We start from the raw sequence: 7,536 nt of genomic DNA, 5'->3' as shown, positions 1-7,536 counted from the left end.
AAGGCTACCAAGGTAGCTTAACAATTCTCTGGTGGCCCCTAGGATTTCTGGGATTCACATAGTACTGTACTGGTTAACATGCCTCTGCAATTTTATTTGGAAGTTGAGTTGATAAACTGGGGGACGAAACAGTATATTCTAACTTCAAGGGGACCACAAACTGCATCCCTGAGAAGGTTCGTGCCACAGTACTGGAAAAAGAATTGAGCTCATTAGTTAAACCTTGTTTTCAGGAGAAACAGTGCAGTTTTAATCTTGGCTGCAGAACACTGGAAATGCGCTTTATCTTCTCTACGATATCCAAGGATGAATTTGTCCAAACACTCTACCTAAGAATTGTGCTTGATGGTTTGTTGTAGCTATGCCTGTAATCCTTACCTTTGCTAACAATGGAGAATTTCTTGTTCTTTACCTCCCACATGGTGACATTATTATTATTTACACATGTAATTGTGTGTACTTTGAAACCTTTCATCTTGGCAGCAGTGTAAGGTGAGCAATTCTCTACAATGTGCTCGTAGAATACGTTACAGATAACTACACAGACACATAGAGCTCAAGGAGAGACTTAGCCAGTTTCAGGGATTTAAATAAAGCTGCTGGGGCAAAATATGGATCACAAACCCCCAAAATTCGCAATTTGCCTTTACATCTTTGTTTTTCTTCCATGGATAGATGATCCAAGTTGTCTTCGCTTGAGACAGGTGAACAAAACAACACTTTTGTCCTGCAGTACTACTGACTTTCCACTATTACAGAACTTTTTCATTGGGGTGGCCATATGAAGGCCACTAAAAACAGGAGTGTGGCTCAGCAAAAACTGAATTTCCAGTTTTATTGTGCTGTTGTCAAATATAGGTTACTTGTAAAATATGGCAAAAAAGAGAGAAAGAATTGCATGCCTGGTTAGTTTCCAGAAACAGAATTAGAATACTTTATTAATCCCTATGGAAATTATGCTATTAAAGTTGATATCACTGAAAATAGGCACATATGAAAACCAAATAAGATTTTTAAATCCAGAATATTCTGTTTGAATTGATTGAATGATTTACTGGAAGCCCCAGCCATCACTGTAATGATTCTTAGCAGAGTTGAGCAGAAGCAGCTTAAGATTCAGTCTCCCAGAATGCAGTTGTTCAAGAAAGACAAATAAGTATTAGATCATGTAAGAGTGTGAAGTGTTGCCTGTCTCTGTGTTGGCCATAAAATGCACCAGTGATCAGTCCAGGGATTGGCAACAGCTTTTCTGCAGCCTAATATGGATAAAATACCTGAAAATAATAACACCACACAAAGACCTCCATGTGTTTCAAAACCAACTATTTACTGGTACAGAACAAAATAATCTTCTGGCATCACATTTATTCAGAACAGTTGTTTCTGTCCGTCACATTTATTAGAGTTATTACTTAAAGGACAGTCTTGTCAGGGGGGGACAATGTAACAAATTTGTGGGGGTGGCCAATGCCCCCCTGTGCTCATCTCACGTGACTGGAAACAATGGATACTGGAAAGACCACAATTCCAAACTTCCTAGAATGTCTTGGTTGTTCATTTTGATCCCATCCCACAACAGAAGTATTGACAAACAGGTTTTTGCTTGAACAAGTTAATTTGTTAATTTGGATATTCTTTTTAATGTAAGTAAGATTAGACAAAAGTACTTTAGATTTAAGGTTTTCAGGTTTTATTATTATAATAATTTTGTAAGTAAATATTAGAATAAAGATAACAAATAAGCAGCACGGTGGCACGGTGGTTAGCACTGTTGCCGCACAGCAAGAAGGTCCTGAGTTCAATTCCAACATCAGGCCGGGGTCTTTCTGTGTGGAGTTTGCATGTTCTCCCCGTGTTTGCGTGGGTTCCCTCCGGGTACTCCGGCTTCCTCCCACCATCCAAAGACATGCAGCTTGTGGGGATAGGTTAATTGGATAATCCAAATGGCCCTGCGACAGACTGGCAACCTGTCCAGGGTGTACCCCGCCTCTCGCCCTATGACAGCTGGGATAGGCTCCAGCGCCCCCCGCGACCCTGAAAAAGGATAAGCGGAAGCGAATGGATGGATGGATGGAGATAACAAATAAAGATTACAACAATAAGTAACATCTGCATAATTTAAATAATGTATAAGAAAATCATGGGTATTACCTGGGCTAAAAAAAAAAAGAGTTGCGCTTCACCGGATCTGCAGCCATTCATTCACAGTCCATGCTGTTCTTCCTCAGTCTGCAGGCCTCAGCTCTACTTCTTAGGCCTGAACAGTCTGATTTGGGTGCTCTGCTCTGGATGTCATGGTCCTGCGACCATGACTCAGTGACTTTATGTTTATGTTCTTTATTGTTATTACTTTCATTATTATTCATGGCTGTTTTGGGATGGTTTGTGTTTGGGATTTTAGACACTGGGTTCTGGGTTTGTGCTCCCTCTGTTGGTCCCTGGTGTTAGTGTTCCCCTGTCTCGTCAGGTTAATCAGGTCTAGCTGTTTCCCCCACCTGTGTGTGATTTCCCAGTGTCTCTTTGTGTACTTATAGTGTGTGATTTCCTCTGCTCCTCGTCGCGTCGTCTGTGTTCATACCCAGTGAATCCCCTGCGTGCTCTCCCTGCTGTTCTCCCTTCATGTTCAGGTTTGCCACTCCCTTTGAGTAGTTTCTCCCACTTTAGTTCGTCCTTAGTTCTGTTTTGCCATCTCCACTTTATGTTCAGTATTGTCAATAAATCACCTTCACATCTGAGTAAGTGCTGCATCTGAGTCCTCCTTTCCACTCTTCACACGGCCGCTGCCCCGGACCGTGACACTGGATTTCACTCTTTATTTACTCAGATTAGTTCTCCATGATCAAGGCTCTCTGCTTAATTCAGTTTTGGTTCAACATTCAGTCTGCGACCCATTCAGTCCTGCAGTAATTATTAAACTTTAACTAACTACAGTCCCTGATATATATATTTATTTATTATCATGTACTTTCATATCAAAATATGCGTGAACAGTTTTATTGTTATCTCACTGTATTATAAATAACTCAATTTTAGGAAAAGTCGTAGAATATCAGATGATTTTTAAAATGTTAAGGTGTCAAAATGAGTTCCTTAGTGGTTCTAATGTTAAAGAGTAGGAAGTATTGGGCCAGTTGTTCCAGGTCATATGATTCCTGTAGAACCATGGTGAAGATCTGGTTCACATTACTGAGAATAAGTGACTCATTCTGGGATAAATGGCTGTTTGACTACTTTAGTAAGAAAATAAATTATAATTACATATCCTTATAAGGTGACAGATTTAGTTGGTGGTGAAGCAACAATACACAGACACTGGCTCTGCCTTTAAAGATTAGCTACTTCAGGAACATCAAATTACAGCCCTCTCTTACTTTAGACTGCTGCAATGACTGGTACAAAGAGTACCAAAAATATGACATAAGATTTTTTGTGTAACGATCAAAATAAAATGTGTGAAAGGAGATTTTATTGGCAAAAGCATTAAAGGAATTTATAGGACATATGACACTTGTGATTCTTATCCATCACGATTCATAGGATTTAATTAGAATTACTGCCCCACTATTAAGATCTGAATAAATGTACTCAGTCAATGTTTGTGCAGTAACCTTAACTAAAGCTAAGTGTTGTCCTGCACTAATATATAGCAACTAATTTCTGATGCAACATGGATCCTCAGTGCAGCTTGACATTACAGTCATTTGGACTTGGCATATGTGTTAAAGACTAATTAGTGAGGAAAACACTGTCAAGATGCCATATGGTGGCAAAGACAAAGCAGCTTGCAGAGGTCTGGTGCCATCCAGTACACTTAAGAAATTTAAATGCTAGAAAGGCAGCCTGTGTCTACAATCGAGGTACACCATATGGAAATGAGGTCAAATATTATCAAAAAATTGACATTTTGTATTTCACATGCACAAAGAAGAAAAGTGTGTGAGTGTGTGTGTCTCTTTGTGTGGTGGTGGTGGTGGAGGGGTTGTATGATAGACCAGTGGGCTCGGTGTGAATTGTAAGGTTAAAACAAATTTAAAACTGATGTAACTATCTAAATTACAGTAAGAACTACTAGCAACTCACATGCTCAATAATCTTAACCGTCAAAGCATGCAGTCATTTCTTAGAGCTGCTCTATAGATGAGAGGGCACAGCATTGGGTCAAATGGATCACAGGAGATTATGCTAATATTGAAAGACGGAGCACAGAGTCTTGTCCTCATTCAGCTGAGACAAATCCTTGTGCAATGCGACATTATATAACAATTCTTACCTCGTTGACTATCTCTACAATTGTCTTGTAGGAACACTGACAGAAGTGTGAAGATAATGTGGTTGGGATCTAAAGAAAAGGAGAAATGTAAGCATAAAAGATGTTTACATCATTTTTTTTCAAAGGGGATTGTTGACATGTAGATATGAGGAAATTTTCAAATGTTTGCTACTGTTAGAGTTATTTACCCTGATACTAAAATAGATTAGATTTAGGATGTTTCACAAATTTCCCATGTAAGGGGACATCATTAGCATTACATTGGGAAGATTTGCAGCTCAAATATTGCTTATATTTCTGGTTTGTGCAAGATTTTTGCTGTCATCAAGCTTAAACGCTAATCAAAAGTTAAAGTCCATCTTCAGTCACTTTCTACTAAAGTGATTAATCTGTTAATAATAGGTGGGCAGACTCTAGCATAGCTGAATGCAGGCTGCACTATTTTAAGTACAGGCTTAATTAAAAGTGTAATTTTAGTATAAGTCATTAATGTTCGAGAATCATTTTCATCAATTCAAACTTTTTTTTTTCCAAATAATTCTTCTTTTTAAAAGTTCGATGTATGAGATCCCTTTCTTAATAAAAAGTCTAATACTGTTAGTGAATACCAACACAGTATGTAGTATAGTAAGTGAATCAGTCTATAGAGGATATTTTTTTCTTTCAAACAACTTTACATACATTCTATCAGTACTCAATATAACAAGAAGCCTTTACAGTAAGGTGCAAAGAAAATACAGCCTGTTTAAATTCTAAGGTTTTACATATCAGGACATAACAATATTATTGTCCTTAGTAGTGCTTACAACTTGCGTAAATACAACTGCAGATGAATGACTGAACATGATGTTTTGTCATGACATGTCCTCCTCCTATGCATTTCCTGTGCCACTATGTACTTTGTAAAAATTAAGGGAAAATGAAGAAACAGTGTGTGAAAACTATTGAAAGCAGACAGTTACTGTTTCCATAGGTAAATGAAAGCCAAGTCTTGTCATCAGCAAGTGTGACTATCTCTAAAAGAGCATACGCTTTGTTACTTTGCTGGTGTGGATATGTGTTTTAACATAATATCATGGAGGAAAGACAGTTATCTAAGAGATGTGGCTCCCCTACCATCTGGGAAGGGTTATAAGGTCATTTAAAAATAATTTGAAGTCCATCATTCAGGAGCAGATATATGAGGTGCCGTAAGGGACATTATTACTGAAACACTCTCACACACACTATTGAAATTTTATCTCTCACACACACTAGTGAAACGCTCCCACACACACTAGTGAAACTCTCTCACACACTCCACTGAAAAACCAAGGCATTTCAGTTGAACAGGAAGGCATGAAAGTGGTCCTGTTGCTGAGGTTGGGGTCATCCTGTAATCTCTTACGCACTACCTCCAATGCTTCCTGTTGGGTCTGTGTTTCCACAAGCCCCGCTAATTCTAGAGACGTATTCATCATGAAGAAAACAAGACAGTCGATCGATCGATTATTTGCGCAAGGGAGGCCTCGTCTGTGTCCACCACGAGAATGACCTCCAGATCTGACCTCCTCCTGCTACCTTTTATTGAGAGACAGTTCACACAAAACACGTCAGAACAAAGCCACGCCTCCTTGGTTCTAAGACAGGCATTGTATGTATATGTGTGAACTTCTGTAAGAATGCGAGAATGTGTGTGTGTGTGTGTGTGTGTGTGTGTGTGTGTGTGTGTGTGTGTGTGTGTGTGTGTGTGTGTGTGTGTGTGTGTGTGTCAGACCTCCTGCTGACCAAAGGGTCGTAAACGCAGGAAGCTTACATCAAAAGAAGCAGATCTTCCGGATGTATCTGCAATAAAACATTACAGCCCCCCCATCCAGAACCTCAAGAATCTGGGGGGAAGGACAATGGAATTTCTTTCATCAGAGTTGGCAAGCATAGAAATGACAACATTTAACAATTCACTCTAATTGTCACGGGTAATGGGGAAATACAGACTCAGTCGCGGAGCTCTGGATGCGAAGCAAACAGTGCGTTTATTTACAGTGCTCAAAAACAGTCTCAAAACACAAAGCGAAGTGCAAAAATTCAACGGTGATCATCTCCAAATTCCCAGTGGTGTGCAGGTGAGTCTCCCAAGTGATTATCCGAGTGTGTTTCTCCTCCGAGAGCTTAATCCAGCGGGCTCCTTCTCTCCAACCTTCTGCTCCGTATCACTTCCTCCTACAAACGAGTGACAACAACAGGTGAGAAGGGTGGCCGGCTAAAGCTATGTTACAAGTAACAAACACTCTTTACTACCGAGCTTCCAGTACAATCCAGCGTCGACTGCCATCCGGACACACAGTTAAATACCTCAGCCCACGATGATCAGTGACAGCTGGGTGGCAAATTAGGTGCAGGTGTGTCAGCCACTGGGTGGAGGAGGAGAGAGAGAGAAGCACACACATACACACAGGCAGGTCGCCCCGGGAAGGACCGTCCGACCATGACACTAATACTTCCGTGACTGGGATGCAAGTGAAGAGAGATGTAACGTCGTACGAGACCATGGTCTCATCTGCCTCCATAATGACATCTCTCACCTTCTCAACAAAATCCAAAGTGTTCTGAATGTGGTGTTCAGAGCTGCCTACCAATGGGTTGAGGATTGAAGTCAGAAGGGTGCATCTTTCGCCATCTTACAATGCTGTGATTGCAGCCATTCCCCAACTCTCTGTGAATGGTACTCATGGCCATTGATTAGTGGGCTTTGATCAGTGGGTTTTGGTCAGTGGCTGTTGATCAATGGTCATGAGAATTTTCATAATTAAGATTAAGGAAATGAATATAATAGAATATAATAGAATAGAATAGCCTTTATTGTCATTCTACAGAGTACAACGAAATTGGAGTGCCACTCCACAAATGACCTCCCAGCCCATTGTTCCTTCAGTGGGCTGGGTTCAGTCATTATGCAAATGTACTGTTTATAAGATCGGGGAAACCTGCAGTCAGCTGAGACTGAAGAAGTCACTTGGATGAGTGACGAAACGTTTCTCCCACAAAACGCTACATCCAGATGAACAGAATCAACTTTTGGAGATTTAATTACCTGGATGATTGAGCATGCATCAAGACTTCTTCAGAGAAAACAACATTGTAGCATGACTTAGCCCAGACAGTTGATTCTTTTTATCTGGATGTAGTGCTTTCATTGGGAGAAAATGTCCGGATGAATAGAATCATATTTGTGGGATTTTCTTACCTGGGTGATGAGCATGCATTAAGACAGCACAGTTTACATTCGC

This window comes from Aulonocara stuartgranti, assembly GCF_965226115.1.
Source record: "Aulonocara stuartgranti genome assembly, chromosome: 1".
Taxonomy (NCBI): Eukaryota; Metazoa; Chordata; class Actinopteri; order Cichliformes; family Cichlidae; genus Aulonocara; species Aulonocara stuartgranti.
This window is presented reverse-complemented; position numbering follows the sequence as displayed.